Genomic DNA, 13,362 nt, shown 5'->3' with positions numbered 1-13,362 from the left:
ATCAGCAAGAAAAATAAAATTATCGACTCTTACCAAAACATCCTCGATCTTTATTTCAGGATATGCTAAAGATCGATCCACTAGCTGAAGCGTCACAGTTGTAGGTCTTACTTCACCTATCCCTAACATCTTGAAGATAGACTTAGGCATCAAGTTGATACTCGCTCCTAAGTCACACAAAGCTTTACCACAGTAAGATTCACCAATGTTACAGGGTATAGTAAAGCTTCCTAGGTCTTTCAATTTTGGCGGGAGTTTGTTCTGCAGGAACGCACTACACTCCTTTGTCAAGGCAACAGTCTCATACTGACTCAGTCATTTCTTGTTGGACAGTATATCCTTCATAAACTTCACATAATTCGGCATTTATTCTAAAGCCTCTACCAACAGAATTTTGATGTGTAACTGCTTCAAAACATCCAAAAACTTCTTGAATTGCACCTCCTATTTTGGCTTGTTTTGCTGCAATCTTTACGGATATAGAGGTGATGGAACTTTTGGTTAAACCAGACAACTTTTCTGAGTAGGTAAATCTGCATCCAAAGAAGATGTTAAAGTATCTGAATTCACTAAGTCAGGGTTTAACTTGTCAGACTTTATAGATTCTGATTCCTTTGGTGTAAGAACTTCAACAATTGGTTGATTCTTCTCAATAGGCTTATCTTCGACATCAATCAATCGGGGTTCTAGAATTTTGCCACTTCATAATGCCACTGCCTTGATATGTTCTTTACCCAAATTTCTTAGATTCTCAGTATCGCTCGGCGAGGTTCCTTGCGGTCTATTACGTAGCTCCGTAGCTAACTGACCCATTTGGTTTTCCAAATTTTTCAGTGTTGCTATTTGGCTTTGGATCAAAGCGTCATTCTTTGCCATGTACGCTTTCAACAAGCTCTCCAAACTGTTTGATGCCTCAATTTGAGGTGGTTTTGGAGCTTGCTGATTAACCCTTGAGATCGGTTGGGTCCTTGCTGTAATAAGTTGTTGTTCGGTCCATTTTCTTGGTTGCTCAAAGAAAAGTTAGGATGATTACACCATGAAGGATTGTAGAAGTTGGACTGGGGTCCTTGTCCACTCCTATTTTGATATTGGTTCCCCACATAGTACACTGACTTCGGATTTGATGGACAATTCTCAAAAGAATGACGTTCCCCATAGTACACACATGAAACTACTTCAAACGGACTTGGTGGCTGAGCTGCTGAATTATTAGTACTATTAGCGATTAACAGTTTTATCATAGTGGAAATAGACGATACCTGAGCTGATAACAAAGTGAAGGCGTCAACTTCATGAACTATGGCTACACGTCTTTCTGAAGCTGTTCGATTTCTTGGCCATTGATAGTTCTTACTTGCGATTCTCTCGATGATCTCATAAGCCTCATTATAAGACTTAGACAAAATTGCACCATTCGCGAAAGCATCTACTATCATTCTTGTATGTGCATTGAGACCATTATAGAATGTCTCCGACTGGATACAGTGAGGAATCCCAGATGAGGACACTTACGAAGTAACTCCTTAAATCGCTCCCAAGCCTCATACAAAGACTCGTGATCCAATTGTTGGAAAGTTGTGATCTCGTTCCTTAACTTAGCATTTTTGCTAGGTGGGAAGTATTTAACCAAAAATCCCTTTGCTAATTCTTACCATATAGATATGAAACTTGCTGGCAATGAATTGTGCCATGCTCATGCTCGATCTCGCAACAAGTACGGAAACAACTACAACCTCAATGCGTCTTCAGGCACACCGACTATCTTGAATGAATCTTTCACCTCCATAAACAATCGAAGGTGGAGATGTGGATCTTCCGGGGGCTTACCACTAAATTGGCCTACCGTTTGTAGCATTTGAAACATCACTAGTTTCAATTCAGACTGGGTTGCCTCAATATCTGGCCTTCTAATTCCTGGGTTTAACTCACTGAAAAGTAGATCAATCCCTATCATCAGCAATGAGGATAGGATTTCATACATAATCGGCTTCATTACCTTGGTCAAGGTCTATCTTGACTTGTCTTTGAGTTGTTCGTTCATGTCTTCTTTGTCTGAAAGTTTGCCTAATTTCAGGGTCTACAAGGAGTAAATCGATAATTCAATCTATGCTCATAAACACCTGAAAGGAAAATCACAAGAATTAAAAAGAATAAGTTAGTAATGTTAGAAATAAATCGATAATTCAATCTATGCTCATAAACACCTTACCATCTTGCATCAGTACACAACCGAAACTGACATGATATGCATCACTGTATACTATGAACTCCTTATCAGATTCAAGCCATATCAGAACAAGAGCTTGAGTCAAAATAGATTTGAGCTTTTCAAAGCTCAATTGTTACTCATCAATTTAGACAAATGGGGTGTTCTTACGTAGCAGCTTAGTTAAATGAGTTGTAATTCACGAGAACCCCTCAACAAACCTCCGATAATGACCCACAAGTCCAAGAAAACTACAGATCTCAAAAACATTCCAAAATTGTTTCCACTTAAGCACAACCTCAATTATCCTAAGATGAACTCGACTCCCCTTTATAGAAACCACATGTCCAAGAAAAGTTACTTTCTATAACCAAAATTCACACTTGCTCAACTTAGTGTAGAGTTGTTTCTTTCGAAGAATATGAAGAACTACTCTAAGATACTCATCATGATCATCTTCAGCCCTAGAGTATTCCAGAATGTCGTCGATAATGATGACAACGAACTGGTCCAAGTACGACAGGAAAACCCGATTCGTATGATCCATAAATGCAACTGGAGCATTCGTCAAACCAAAGGGCATAACTAGGAACTCGTAATGCCCATACCGAGTCCTAAAAGTAATCTTATGGACATCAACCTCCTTAACCTTAATTTGATGGTACCCAGAACAGAGATCTATCTTAGAAAACACAGAAGCCCCATGAAACTGATCGAACAGGTCATCGATCCTCGAGAGTCGGTACTTGTTCTTTATCGTTAGCTTATTCAACTATCAGTAGTCGATACACATTCTCATGGTACCATCATTTTTCTTTACAAATAACATTAACGCCCCCCACGAAGACATACTAGGACAGATGAACCCAAGATCAAGGAGTTCCTAAAGCTGAGCCTTTAACTCCATAAGCTCCTTTGGTGCCATACGATAAGGAGCGATGGACACCAGAGCCGTACCCGGCTGAAGCTCAATACCGAACTTGACTTCTCGATCCGGAGGCAAACTTAGTAACTACTCGAGAAAAACATCCAAAAATTCTTTAACCATTAGAATGTTTCCAATAGACGGACCCATAGAAGTCAATCACTTAAAAAAGCCAAGTACGCTTTACACCCTTTTTGAGCCAGTTTTTCAGCCACAAGAGCAGAGTTCACATTGGATAAGTAATTTCGATGCTCGCTGATCATAACCACCTCCACATCATCCTCTGATCTCAAAACTACCCTCTTAGAAGCATAATCCAAACTAACTCAATGCTTTATATGTCAGTCCAGTCCAAGAACCAGATCAAATTCTCTAAACGGTAGCTCCATTAGATTAGCCAGAAACACAACCCCTTGTATCTCCAATGGTACATTCCTATATAGTTTACTAACTCGAACAGATTGGCCCAACGGACTAGATACATAGGAATATGTTGACCCTATGTCTGTCAATACAAAAGAAGAGGCATCAAAAATAAAAGACGTACTGGTAATCACATCAGCGATGTCTCTATCCTCACGATGTCTAGTAGCATAAACCAACGTAAGTTTCCTCCCCTCAGTCTAATTAGCACCTTTTCCCGGTACTCTCTACCCTCTACCCATACCATTACCACCCCTGGCCGAACCACGGTCCCTAGGTGACTGTTGAATTGCCCGCTAAAGCTAAACAAAACCTGAAGCTGGAGCTTGCGTCTGAGTAGAACGCTGTAAGCAATATCTGATACGGTGCTCCATTAACCGACATCGCAAACACACTCCCAACCTCCTCTAACATTCGCTCGAACGGCATCTACAACAGTCCTCACACGGCTGAACCACAATAGAAGTAACTGGAACCCGAACTTTCGAAGGCCCATCAGACCTGGCCCATTCCTTAGGCCTTGGAACAGAGTTAGAGGACTCTGAATCCCTCTTATTCTTACCCTTCTCAAGATCTCTATTCTTGCGCTCAACGCGTTTAACCTCCTCACCAATCTTCTCCTTGTCCACCAAGACGACTAATTCCTGCTCTCTCTACGGACCTATTAGAACTCTCAAATTATCCCTTAACCCTTCCTCAAAGCGAACACACTTTTCATACTCATTCGCCACCATTCCACGAGCATAACAGCTCAGTCTTAGAAATTCAGCCTTATGCTCAGCCACAGTCCTATCCCCCTAAGTGAGATTCATAAACTTTGTGCCTACGAGCATCCATATAACTAGCCCCTATATATTTACTGTAGAAAGCTGTCTTAAAATAATCCCAAGTAATCCAATTTGACTATGTACCCTCCTAAATCATTAACCACCACTGATATGCCTCATTGCGAAGCAAAGATACTGCACCCCTTAAATTTCTACTCAGGGGTGCAGTCGGTATCATTAACGATCCTCTTTGTGGCCTCCAACTAGTATTTGGCCATAGGCGGGGCGACTCTAATGGCGCCCCTAAAATGGCTCCCAAAACCAGAATGGGGCCCAACGACCCTCTCCAACACTGTAAGCATGGCTTCGGACAATGCGTCGTCCCCTGCCGAATGAATTTATGACCTAGTATCAATAATAGGTGTAGCCAGTGTCTCACTCATATCAAGATTAGGCATACCGCACCCACGAGTACCACGGGCACGTGTTTTACGAGCACTCATCGTATTTATAGATTTATCTGAATTACAAAATTTTATGCATCAGTTTTAGTGTTTATTAGCAAGTATCTTACTCCTCAAATATGTATTAGAAGGAATTTCAGAAATTTCAAGAATTTTCAGTCTCTATCTAACTCAGTACAGATTTAATTGTTTTAGAATTTTCTAGCTAAAGTATTGCTAAGTTAGAAGTACTTATAGAATCGACGCTGGAGACTCGGTATTTCACAAACTTACTTTTTAGATTTAAAAATAAACATTACTCGAAAAAATAGTTTTCTTTCACAAACATAAGTTTGAACCCAAAATTTCACAGTCCTAGTTTTGCAACCTGACTCTGATACCACTACATGTAACACCCTAAACTCGGCCCAGACGTTATAGCCAAATCTGGAAATGTTACCTAAAATAGTTATAAAACCAACTTTCCCTTTTCAAAAAACATCGTGTATCTTTACTTAAAGGCCCGCTTTATTCAAAAACGTGTTTTTCATACTTATTTAATTAAAATTGTTGTTTGTTTGCATTTTCTAACTGATTCGAATATTTTTTAGTGGAATTTCTCAAAACATTGTATTTTGAAAAACCGAGTTTTTTTCTTGAAAATAGTTGATTGTAGAAAAATATTCATTTTCGTAAAATCGTTTTAACAAACATCATGCTAGTAATCCCAAAATAAAATCCAAACTAGAAATAAAATCCAAAAAGTCCAGAGAGTCTAAAATTTACAAAACTCTCAAACCAGAATATAAAATAAGTTTACTTTAAGTAAAATTAGTTTATGGAAGAATGAATGTAACCAAGCTCCCGTCGCACCGGACCGCCTATGTCTGAGGGTTACCTAAAATTAGCGGACAAACAGAGAGTGACTTTTTATAATTCAGTATGTAACTAGTAAGAAACAGAATTTTAGATTTAATTACATGGCAGATGTAACGCTTCGGTTTGTGCAAGTGTACAAAGTCGTTATCAAGTAATAAGTATCGAGTTATCGTCTCCACAAGGATTGTACTTGTGCTAAGTCACTTAATTTGTAAGATTATATTAAAAATTTGGAAAATAAAAACACAATATAGTTGAGAAGTGGTGATTAAAATATATTAAACTAAATGCAATGATCCCTAATGCAAATTATCCTAAGTATGCAAACTATATGAATGAAATAGATTCTAGTAAAATTAAGCACAATTTGCAACAATTATAACATAAATAAACTAGGACAATTACTTTAATTAAACTCAATTAATTATCAACATGCTTAATAACATTCGGAAAAACATTCCATGGCAACTCGATCTTTCATGAGTTTGGAAACCACATTAGGTCCTTTTGGTATCCTTTACTTAGTAAATATGCAATTTAATGATCCTTATTTACTAAGGGTTTCTTAGCATTCGCGTGAGATAACAGGGACGTGTTAGGTTTGAAACAATTTAATCACACAAATCTAAAAACAGATTGGTTAGTGTTGTTATGCAACCTACAATTTAATCATGTTAAGATCTAAATTGAGCATGCACATTTCAATTATACGTCCATTAGCCGTCTTCTTGTTAGGATCACTCAGCTAATTCAGGTGCATTTCAATCACGTATGAACGAAATACAGACTTGATTTTAATTGACAACATGATCGATTGAGGCACAAACGTTATAAGCATTAATCAAATAAATATTATTTAATCAAAGCAATCATCCTAGCTTAAATAAAATTAAGCTAACATTGTTGTAAACAAGAACAAAGAACATATAGCAACATCTTTATATTAAGTTAAAGAAAAGAAAGATTAAACCCAATTTAGAGTGGTTGTCACCCAAGACTCTGACTGACGAGACTCATTTGTTCCTTTGTTTTACTTCTTTACTGATGGTTCTCCAAGGTGGCCAACCAAGGGTTCTTTGAGAGGCTTAATTGCTAAAATCTCTATGAAGAGATGATGCTAGGCATGGGAATGGGAATGGAAAAAGCTAAGAGAAAAAGAGTGAATGATGCTTGATGGATGCTTGAAAGATGATGAATGAAGGAATGAAAGGGTCTTATTTATAGGTCAGGAGAGAGAGATAGTTTGCTAAAAATAGGAGTTTCCATCTTTTGAAGCATCTTCCATGGGTGGCCGGCCATAATTTTAGCAAGTTGAGCTGATTTTTCCTTAATTTTTGGGAAATTTGAATGCCACAACAACTCAGTACTAAGACTCGGTCAAGTGTAAATTTTCAGGTAAATCTCTAATTTTTCAACTCTTTAAGGACCTTGTGCAATTAAACCAAAAAGTGGTTTATGGACAGCTATGTCCAGTAGAATTTTGGGTTGACTTGGCCTCTAATTTAGACGGTTTTGTAATCTAGCAAAGCTATCAGACCTGTCCAAAATAAATCAACAAGATAGAGGACCAAAGAATTAAATTTATCCAATTTAATTAATTAATTAAGACCCAAATTATTAATGAAATATTTTAAAATGAATTATTAAATATAATTTTATATTTTATTATTCAATTTAATCATGCATGGCCCATTTTATGTCTTAAAAAATATAATATATTCAAATTAATATAAAATAAGCCATTTATTGCATGAAAACTATATAATAAAGCATAAAACCACATTTTAATAATTTCTATGTCCTAATTTCATATTTTCACATATTTCATTAATTTATTAAACAATTCTTGAAACAACCCAATTTTAGCTAAATCGGAACAATGGTTATGAAACCACAAATCGAGGTCGCAAAAATATTTTTATATTATTTTGTGTGTTTATAGCATGTGAATTAACATGTGTGAAAATTTCATGAATTAATTTTATTGATTGGTTGTCTAATTTGATAAAAGGACTTAATCGCGTAAAGTGAAAATTTTGAGGTCTATTTGTTAAAGGCATCAAATTAATGTAAAATGGAAATGTAGAACACTTTCATGTCAATTATACCATTAATAATAGTGGTGGACAATATTGGATAAAGTTAGGTGAATTTTAATGATAATGCATTAAGGGCATAATGGTAAAACATGAATTATTGTTAATAAAATTAAAATAAGACAAAATGTTCATCTTTCTCATGCATTCCACCACCGAATATTGAAGAAAGAAATACCCATTGAAACATTTTAGGTTTCGGCACACTCATAGCTCAATTAAGGTATGTTTTGAGCTCAGTTTTCGAAGATTTTTACGTTTTTGAGATCGTTGCTTCGTATTCTAACTAGCCCGTGTCCTAATTTTTGAATTGGTTGATGAATTTGTGAGTTGCCATTGATGATAGCTTGATGTTTTTTTTTTGTTTGATGATGAAAAAAAAATATTTGTTGATAGATTATTAAATTTTGTTAAGTAATTTTTGATAAAAATCCAAATAAGGGATTTATTTGTGAAATTTGTAAATTTAGGGGTTGAAATGTGAAATAAATGAAATAAATGGGCTGCTATGAACCTTAGCAAAATTCGGCTATATTTGGGTTTAGCGAAATTTTGTGTATTTTGTGTTTTTTTGAAATAGAGACTAAATTGACAAAATATGAAATGTTAGGGGATAAAGTGAAAAATGCCCAAATTATGTATTTTTGAATGAATTTGAGTGAATATGTTATTAAACAAGTCAAATTTGAATTAATTTAGATCAAGAGAGAAAGAAATTGGATTTGGATCGGGAAAAGTCGAAAGTTGTCGAATAGTCATTTCGGTCCGTTCGTCTCCGTACGAGGTAAGTTCATAAGTAAATAAATATTGTAAATTTTGAATGTATATGTTTTAAATATGTTGAATTGGTATGTATATATATTTGACATATTGTCGAATTCTTATAAGCATGGTGTGACTTGTATCGAGCTCGAATCAATCGAATTACGACTTCTGAAAGCCTCATACAAACCATAGGAATAGTTAGGATACATATGTCATGAAATAGGATTTTGATATGAGATTTAGTGTAATACCACGTCTGGGATGTTGGCATCGATTGGAGACTTTCGTGTAAGACCCTATCTCGGACAATGACATCGATATTTGATTACATGTAAGACCACATCTGGGACGTTGGCATTGTACGAGCTTTATGAGCTATCCGAGTATCCTTATTGATTTCGAACGGTTCAACGGGCAATGTCAAGATGAGACCGAATGTGAATTTGAGTTAAATGGCTCAGGTACGTATAAGGTTTAAATGTTCATGAAGTAAAGGTAAGTAAAGTACTTACATGATTATATGAATTTGCAAGCATGATAAATGTATATGTGGTAAAGATTTGCTTGATGGCCTTGTTAAATTGAATTATGTATGTTATTGAAATGTTTTATTTGCTTATGGCTTACTAAGCTTTCCAAGCTTACTTTGTGTGTTTATTTGTTGTTTTATAGATATTGAAAGTTAGCGTGAGCTTAGGGATCGCCAAGGAACATCGTCACACTATCGATCGCTATTTTGATACTTTAAAAGTTTGTACTTTTGACATATGACATGTATAAACTAGTTTCGATATGATTCATTTTGAATTGTGTATAAGTAGCCATGCGAAAATGGCTTGATGATGATGTTAATTATGATGTGAATTGGCCATGTATTTAGCTTATTTTGAAAGTATTTTTAAGGTATATCTTGTGAGATGGATGGTCTTATAATTCGACTTAAGTAATGAGGTAAATGATGGATGCATCTTCGACTTATGATATGTGTTTATAATTTCCATGGAATGACTATGCTATGCCTTTGAATTTGGCTATTTGGTATTATTTATTAATGACCTATGTGTTGATGTATAATTTGCTTTAAGAGTTGGCTTAAAAATAGTGTTTAGGTTGGTGTGCATTCGACCTTGTCACTTAACTCATTTTGGGGAATATGTTACATGGTTTAAGATGTGGTTATAATGTTTTAATGATTTGGAAATGTTTGAATGAATAATTTTGGTAATTGGTTGATTACGTATTTGGTAAATTGTTAATAATGAAATTTCTTTGGTCATTTGTGAGATAAAATATGGTATATGTTGTCCGATTTTGGTATGTTTGGTTTAGGCAAAATGCATTTCGAAATGGTTGCATTATTATAGTTCGAATTGGGCATAGTTTGGATTTGTTTTAGCTGCTTATTTGAATGAGATGAATAGTATCGAAATGTGTTGTTGAAAATGGCATGTTTGATAATTAGCTAATGGAGTATATATATATATATACAAATGAATGTTGTGAAATGTGTGCTTAGTATATGAAATAAAGTATGCTTGAATCTTGATTTTAAGTTAGATATTCGAATGCCATGAAATTTGATGGTTATAAGGTTTGAATTATGCTTTATAAAGCATATGTAGTATGACCTTGATGCATGATAGTTGATTCGACACTTTGAATAAATAAATAATATTGACATGGTTGAATTGATGAACCATGGTTCATATATGTATTATAAGTAGTGAAACTTTGAATGATTTTTATTATTTATGTGTTTCATATGTGATAAATTGACTTTTATATTTGAATGAATGATTGCTATTTAATTTAACAGTTTATTTATGACAATTGAATATGAGATAAATTTCATGACTGTGTTAAACTGTGTTTTATTCGGTAATGCCTCGTAATTCTATTCTGGCGACGGATATGGGTTAGGGGTGTTACAATTACTTAGTTTTAACAACGGATTTAAGTAAAAAGGTGATAAATTACATAGGAAAAATCCTATATATTTTTCCGTTTACAGCAGAACATATACAAATATACTTCTCATGCAGAACCAGAACCATATCAGAGTAGTACAAATGCAGAAATATATAATCCTACCCCAATCCTCTACACACCAGCTCCGACCATTCCAACACACTACATCGGGGTATAAAACACCCTGCCAGCCCTACACACCGCTTAGTATCCATACGACACTTTTCAGAATAATCGCAGCAGTTCTACCAGTATAGTGGCAAGATATCGCCTCACACAGAACACTTCCTCCACATAATATATGTCCCACCCCATAGCTAGATATAAACAAAATAACATAAATAATAGATACTGAATTTACATTTCATACATGCTCGTATAACAGGTGCGGAACATGCTTTGTATATAGCAGATCATACATATCACATCACAATACATTAACTTAAGCGTAATTTACGTCAAGTTTCATACTAACAGATTGACAAAATTCATCCTTTAAGGCTTATATAACCACATAACGACCCCACGGAGGGCCCACAGTTAGTCGGGACAACATGTAGGGCCCTAGGGAAAAATTCTGAATATTGGGCTCACATGCTCGTGTGGCCCACACGACCCAAAATGGCTTGTCTCTGTGGCCCACACTCCTCAAAATAGGTTGCCCGTTGGCTCACACGCCCCAAAATGGTCTTCCTCGTATGGCCCAAACGGCCTGGTACAGGCCTACACACGTCTGTGTCGCCCACACGACCCAAGTTGGCCTAGACTGTGTGGCACATGACATGTCACACGACCGTGTGGCATTGACAGGCCCCAATTTTGGCTTTCACCATTCACTGTTTTTCGAGTTTCTCATTACAAACTTGATCTAGATCCGATACGAAAGCCCCCAGAAGATAACCAACACCTGAAAACATCACAAAATTAACAAATCATTTCTTAGGAACACTTCAATTTACGAAACTAATTGCCAACGACTTCCTAAATAATCAAAACTTTAACAACCACAATTATCCCAATTTGACAGAATTACTTACCTTTGAATGAACAGAACTTCCCTACGAGGATTGATTCGTCGAAGGACATGTCCCACCTAAACCAACATATTCACAACTGTTAAATTCTTGTTGCAAAAACCATTACTACAACTTCGTCACTCCCAAAATCCCTAAACCACGTGAACTCACATAAACCCTACTTACCAAACTATAAGAAAACTCAAAACGAAACCAAGCCACAACGATTCAATTGAGCAGAAAGAAGTCAGAATTGAAGAAAGTAAAAGGGGGAAAGACCAAAACAAATTAACATCAGAAGAAGAAAATTTGCGAAGAACAAAATCATGGGAAAAAAAAGGGAATTTGGAAACAAGTCATAAATAAAATAAAATTCCAAATAACACTCTCAACTCCCCAATACCCTCATTACCAACCAAATCCAACAAAATTTGACCTACTAATCCTCATACAACTACCACAGAATATCAATTCCACCCAAACTCTACGACACAAACGGCGCACACACCAAGAAGCAAAAATTATTGCCATCCACCCACATAAGGATTCGAACACAAGATCTTAGGGCAAGCCAACACCTTACCACTTGAACCACCAGACTCATTCTAACATGAGTTGACCGAAAGTACAATATAAACCAAGTAATTAAGGACAAGGCTAGGAACAAAAATAACAAAATTTCCAAAAGTGAGACTTGAACCCAAGACCTCAACAACACACCCAAATCTTTTAACCACTAAAACAAGTGCTCATTAACGAAGAAACTTAACAAATCACACACATACGAAATTTGTAGCGTTACAACACCATTTTCAAGCCATCATCAACATGCCAAAAAAACCTTATAAACAAGCATTTGAAAATGACCAAAATGACATAATTTGGTGAGAAGATAAGGTTCACCAAACAAAACATGAAATTCAAAGCTCATACATATCAAATACGTATTAACACATTTACAAAGTACCATCACTAAACAACATATACATGTCATTATTAACCTTGGCCAAAATACACAAAATCTACCCAATTAGTTGTTGGATAGTGTGATAGGTCTCTGACAAGCTTCCAACTGGTCGATCTTCCGATAATCTATAAAATAAAGGAAAATAACTACATAATCAACGAGTGCTTAGTAAGCTCGTATAAACTTCAAATAAAACTTACCACTTCCAATAATACAATTCATAGGTTAAGCATAAACCATTACCAATGAAATAAGCTTAGTAAAAGCCTATACAACATCATCAATTCAAAAGTTAGTATACTTGTTTATGATACATATGAAATCAACCATAAGATATGTAGTTTACCATATACGTACATAACATTTAACTCATCAATGTTGTCATAAGATCATGATTCATTCCATTTGCATACTTACCATTTCATTTCCCTTTTCTTACCCGTTGAACCATCTAGAATTACATCTGATACTCGGGAAAGCTTACACATAGTGTGTTTTTACATATAATCGTAACCTTCCCTTTACATCAATGCTCACACGAGCCGTGAAATGGGCCTGCCCACACGAGCTGTGGGTCAGAATGTAAGCTACACAATGCTGCTCACATCTGATTTGTTTCAATTTGATCCTTGATTGCTCGAAAGCTATTTTAATGCCACGTAGGCTTGATTTAAAGCTCGTAAATTCATGATTTATTCCATTTTGAATTTCTTATGTATGTATTAAATTAATTTGAAAATTAATTATTATTGGCTATAAAATGTTTCGTTATGTACGGTAATACAATGTAACCCTACTTCGGTGACAAAAACGGGTTATGGGTGTTACAACTACGTAACCTAGACAGCAGGTATTATTGTTCAATTCTAAGCTCAAATTAGTTCCTGGTAAGTTAAAATCTCTATGG

General features: G+C 35.6%; 1 non-coding gene across 1 annotated transcript; it reads left to right on the top strand.

The window, feature by feature from the left end:
• The first annotated feature begins 1,490 nt into the window (after positions 1-1,490).
• LOC128032800 (small nucleolar RNA R71) lies at positions 1,491-1,597 on the top strand. Its single transcript, XR_008189131.1, has one exon. It is a non-coding gene; the product is annotated as a small nucleolar RNA R71 (small nucleolar RNA).
• Positions 1,598-13,362: the final 11,765 nt, after the last annotated feature.

This window comes from Gossypium raimondii, chromosome 1 (assembly GCF_025698545.1).
Source record: "Gossypium raimondii isolate GPD5lz chromosome 1, ASM2569854v1, whole genome shotgun sequence".
NCBI classification, from domain to species: Eukaryota; Viridiplantae; Streptophyta; class Magnoliopsida; order Malvales; family Malvaceae; genus Gossypium; species Gossypium raimondii.
Note: the sequence above shows the minus strand (reverse complement) of the source record. Positions and strands in the feature narration are given on the sequence as shown.